The following is a 5,911-nucleotide window of genomic DNA, read 5'->3' on the forward strand; positions in this document are numbered from 1 at the left end:
GTGATTGTGAGGTATGCCTGAGCGGCAAGAGTGATTGTGAGGTATGCCTGAGCGGCAAGAGTGATTGTGAGGTATCCCTGCGTGGCAAGAGTGATTGTGAGGTATGCCCGAGTGGCACGAGTGACTGTGAGGTTTGCCCGAGTGGCTATATATGAGTGATGTTTTGCCCGAGGGGCTGTTTATGATTTTATCATTTTTGCTCACCTTTGCATTTTTCCTCTATCTGAAAACTGTTGAAAAATATATTTAAATGATTTTTACTGGAATTGGGTTTAAACAGGATGTTTTGATTCAAATCCTGATTTTAAAAGCATGTAGTATTTTACTGAGATTTTCCTGATATGAACGTTATATGCTTTATTTCTCGTCATTACTGCTCAGTCTTTATTTATTGTTGTTACTTACTGAGTTGGCGTACTCACGTTACTCCCTGCACCTTGTGTGCAGATCCAGGTGTAGCTGGACACGGTAGCGGTTGTTGATTGTTCTGATTGCAGATTTTCCCGGGGATAGCAATGTAGCTGCCTGGCGATCGCATCCCTGCTCTTCTCCCTCTTATCTTCCTCTAGATGTATTTAGCTATTTTCCAGGCTGAGCTAGCCTTGATATTGTTAGACAGATTGTAGTAGATGCTCATGACTAGTGACACCCCGATGTCGGACTTTTCCTTCCGTACTTTTATTTTGATTGGAACTCCTTTATGAAGGTTTTTATGTTAAATAATATTGAATTTATCTTTGAAATGAAAAATATCGGTTTGTTTTAGAAATGAGTCGGCTTGTCTATTTTCACGATAGGTGCCATCACTACAGGGGTTAGTTTGGGTCGTGACAGATTGGTATCAGAGCCTAGGTTACATAGGTCTCACGAGTCATGAGCAGGTTTAGTAAAGTCTTGCGGATAGGTACGGAGACGTCTGTACTTTTCATCGAGAGGCTGCAGAACCTTTAGGAAACTCCACATTCTTGAATTCTTGTTGTGCGAATCTGTTGATTCTATTAACTAAATATATGTTGTTTCATTCTCTCACAGATGGTGAGGACTCGTGCTACCGGTCAGGAGGGCCAGCCACCAGTACCATCAGCCAGGGCCGCGAGAGGCCGATGTCGTGGTAGGGATAAAGGTACAGCCTGTACAACAGCTGGGGCAGTACCTGCAGATCCACCGGTCGTCCCAGATCAGGACAAGGTTCCAGATGTTGATGCACCAGCTCAGGCACCACCTGTGCCTATTGTGATTCCAGGCCTTCAGGAGGCGCTAGCTCAGATTCTGACAGCGTGTAATGGCCTTGCTCAGGCGGTCTCTATCTCGACGACCGCAGCCACTTCTCAGGCTAGGGGAGGCACTCAGACTCCCGTCGCTCGCACACCCGAGCAGGTTATTCAGGGACTTCAGACACCAAAGGCACCACCAGCCCAGCCGGTTGCAGTTGCTCAGGATTATGTGGTTCCTGCTATGCCTGAGGATGATCAGCGTAGGTTGGAGAGGTTTGGGAGACTCCCGCCACCACCCTTTAGTGGCACAGAGAGAGGGAGGATGCTCAGGACCTTTTGGACAGATGTCAGAGGATACTCCATACTGCTGGTATTCTGGAGACTTGTGGGGTCTCATTCACTACCTTTCAGTTTTTTGGGGTTACACTCAGATGGTGGGAGACTTACGATAGGCTTAAGCCTGTTGGCGCAACACCCCTTACTTGGCAGCAGAGAAGAGCTGGCAGACAGTTTGAGCGGCTTCGCCAGGGTGATATGTCTGTAACACAGTATGAGATGCGGTTCTCTGAGTTGGCCCGTCATGCTATCTGGTTGGTTCCCACGGACAGGGAGAGGATCATGAGGTTTATTGATGGTCTCACTTATGAGCTATATTTGCTCATGACTAGAGAGAGGGTTTCAGGTGCTACTTTTGATGATGTTGTCGACATTGCTCGGCAGATTGAGATGGTTCGCGATTAGGAGAGAGTTGAGAGGGAGGCCAAGAGGCCTCGTGGTCAGGGTGGATTTAGCGGTGCTCCTTTTGGGGGTCAGTTCCAGCACGGTAGAGGTCGTCATTTCAGACAGGCTCAGTCAGCTCGGCCATTTCATCGGGGTGCATCATCTGGCCATGGTTCTCACAGTTCTCATCAGGGCCACTCATCACTTAGTGCCCTTCCAGCTAAGAGTTCGTCCCGTGCTCCACCTGTTCAGGGCTCTTCCATTCCAGGTTCTTCTACCAGTCATCCCGGTGCTAGGGGTTCCCTTCAGTTCCCGCTACCAGCACTAGGGAGTTGTTTTTAGTGTGGGGAGCTTGGGAATATGTGGAGGCATTGCCCTCATCGTCATGGAGGTCTATCTCAGTAGAGGAGTCAGCCTCCGACTTCAGCACCAGTTACCTCACTACCCACCTAGTCAGCACGGGATGGAGGTCAGTCAGCTAGGGGTCGCCCTAGAGGGGGAGGCAGATCAGGGGGTGGCCATGCCCGTTTCTATGCCCTCTCTGCTAGACTAGACGTTATTGCTTCAGATGCTGTGATTACAGGTATTGTCTTAGTTTGTCACCGACATGCCTCAGTATTATTTGACCCTAGTTCCACGTATTCATATGTTTTCTCGTATTTCGCCTATTTTCTAGATATGCCCCATAAGTCTTTAGTTTCATCCGTACATGTATCTACTCCTGTGGGCGATACTATTATTGTGGACCGAGTATATCGGTCATGTATGGTGACTATTGGGGGTCTGGAGACCCAAGTGGACCTTTTGCTGCTCAGTATGGTCGACTTTGATGTGATATTGGGTATCGATTGGTTATCTCCATGTCATGCTGTTCTAGATTGTCACGCTAAGACGGTGACGTTAGCTATGCCGGGAATTCCGAGGGTTGAGTGGAGCGGTTCTGTAGATTATGTACCAAGTAAGGTGATTTTATATTTGAAGGCTCAACGCATGGTTGAGAAGGGTTGCCTATCTTATTTGGCTTTTGTGAGGGGTGTTAGTGCAGAAACTCCTGTCATTGATTCTGTTCCGGTGGTACGTGATTTTTTGGATGTGTTTCCTGCAGACCTGCCGGGCACGCCGCCTGATGGGAATATTGACTTTGGTATTGATTTGGTGTCGAGCACTCAACCCATTTCTATTCTACCGTATCGTATGGCACCAGCGGAGTTGAAGGAATTGAAAGAACAACTTCAGGAACTCCTTGATAAAGGGTTTTATTCGGCCTAGTGTGTCACCTTAGGGTGAACCGGTTCTATTTGTGAAGAAGAAGGATGGTTCCATGAGAATGTGTATTGATTACAGGCAGTTGAACAAGGTCACAGGCAAGAACAAGTATCATTTGCCTCGTATTGATGATTTATTCGACCAGCTTCAGGGAGCGAGGGTGTTCTCCAAGATTGATTTGAGGTCCGGTTATCACCAGCTGAAGATTCGGGATTCAGATATTCTTAAGACAACTTTCAGGACCCGATATGGCCATTATGAGTTCTTGGTGATGTCCTTTGGGCTGACTAATGTCCCAGCATCGTTCATGCATTTGTTGAACAGTGTATTCCAGCCCTATTTGGACTCATTCGTCGTTGTATTCATTGATGACATCCTGGTGTACTCTCGTAGCTAGGAGAAGCACGCTCAGCATTTGAGGATTGTATTACAGAGATTGAGGGAGGAGAAACTTTATGCAAAGTTCTCCAAGTATGAGTTTTGGCTCAGTTCAGTAGCATTCTTGGGACGCGTGGTGTCCAGCGAGGGTATTCAGGTGGATCCGAAAAAGATAGAGGCGGTACAGAGTTGGCCTAGACCGTCCTCAGCCACGAAGATTAGGAGATTTCTTGGTTTAGCGGGTTACTATCGTCGCTTTGTGGAGGGATTTTCATCTATTGCACCGCCCTTGACGATATTGACCCAAAGGGGTACTCTATTCAGGTGGTCGGATGAGTGTGAGGAGAGATTTCAGAAGCTTAAGACTGCTTTGACCACAGATCCAGTGTTAGTTCTGCCATTAGCTTCAGGTTCTTACACCATGTATTGTAATGCCTCGAGGATAGGCATTAGTTGTGTTTTGATGCAGGAGGGTAGGGTGATTGCCTACGCCTTGCGCCAGTCGAAGACCCATGAGAAGAACTATCATGTCCATGATCTTGAGTTAGCAGCCATTGTTCACGCCTTGAAGATTTGGCATCATTATTTGTATGGGGTTCATTTTGAGATCTATACTGATCACATGAGTCTGCAATATCTGTTAAAGCAGAAGGATCTTAATTTGCGTCAGCGGAGATGGTTGGAGCTTCTTAAGGACTATGATATCACTATTTTGTACCATCCGGGGAAGGCCAATGTGGTGGCCGATGCTTTGAGTCGCCGGCCAGAGAGTTTGGGGAGTTTAGTATATCTTCCAGTAGTAGAGAGACCTTTGGCATTGGATGTTCAGGCCTTGATGGGCCAGCTTGTCAGATTAGATATTTCGGAGCTTATTCGGGTATTGGCTTGTATGGTCTCCAGGTCTTCTCTTTATGACCGTATCAAGGAGCGTCAGTATGATGACCCCCACTTGTTCGTTCTTCAGGACAGAGTTCGGAGAGGTGATGCTAGGGATGTGACTATTGGTGATGACGGCGTGCTGAGAATGCATGACCGGATATGTGTGCCTAATATAGATGGGCTTCGAGAGTTGATTCTTGAGAAGGCCCACAGCTCGCGGTATTCCATCCATCCGGGTACCGCGAAGATGTACCAGGATTTGAGGCAGCACTATTGGTAGAGGCGGATGAAAAAGGATATAGTTGGGTTTGTGGCTCGGTGTCTCAACTGTCAGCAGGTTAAGTATGAGCATCAGAGACTGGGTGGCTTGCTTCAGAGATTAGAGATCCTAGAGTGGAAGTGGGAACGGATCACCATGGACTTTGTAGTTAGGCTCCCATGGACTTCGAGGAAGTTCGATGCTATTTGGGTTATTGTGGATCGGCTGACTAAGTCTGCGCACTTCATTCCAGTTGGTACTACTTACTCTTCAGAGCGGTTGGCTAAGATTTACATCCGAGAGATCGTTCGCCTGCATGGTGTCCGGTTTTCATCATTTCAGATAGGGGTACTCAGTTGACATCGCAGTTTTGGAGGGCCGTGCAGCGAGAGTTGGGTAATCAGGTTGAATTGAGCATAACTTTTCACCCTCAGATGGACGGGCAGTCCGAGCGCACTATTCAGATATTGGAGGACATGTTGCGTGCTTGTGTCATTGACTTTGGGGGCTCATGGGACTAGTTTCTGCCACTTGCGGAGTTTGCATATAACAACAGTTATCAGTCGAGTATTCAGATGGCTCCGTACGAGGCTTTATATGGGAGAAGGTGTAGATATCTGGTTGGATGGTTTGAGCCGGGTGAAGCTAGGCTCTTAGGTACAGACTTGGTCCAGGACGCATTAGATAAGGTGAAATTGATTCAGGAGCGGCTTCGTACGGCGTAATCTAGGCAGAAGAGCTACGCGGATAGGAAGGTCTATGATGTGTCTTTTATGGTTGGGGAGAAGGTTTTATTGAAGGTATCACCCATGAAGGGTGTTATGAGGTTTGGGAAGAGGGGCAAGTTGAGCCCCCGGTTCATTGGGCCTTTTGAGGTGCTTCAAAGGATAGGGGAGGTGGCTTATAAGCTTGCCTTGCCACTCAGCTTGTCGAGTGTGCATCCAGTGTTTCATATTTCCATGCTCCGGAAGTATATTGGAGATCCGTCCTATGTTTTGGATTTCAACATGGTTCAGTTGGAGGGTGATATGACTTATGATGTAGAGCCGGTGGCTATTTTGGACCGGCAGGTTCGAAGGTTGAGGTCAAAGGATATAGCTTTAGTGAAGGTGAAATGGAGAGGTCAGCCTGTGGAGGAGGCCACCTGGGAGACTGAGCGGGAGATGCGGAGCAGATATCCACGCCTATTCGAGAC

This window comes from Nicotiana tabacum, chromosome 15, assembly GCF_000715075.1.
Source record: "Nicotiana tabacum cultivar K326 chromosome 15, ASM71507v2, whole genome shotgun sequence".
Taxonomy (NCBI): domain Eukaryota; kingdom Viridiplantae; phylum Streptophyta; class Magnoliopsida; order Solanales; family Solanaceae; genus Nicotiana; species Nicotiana tabacum.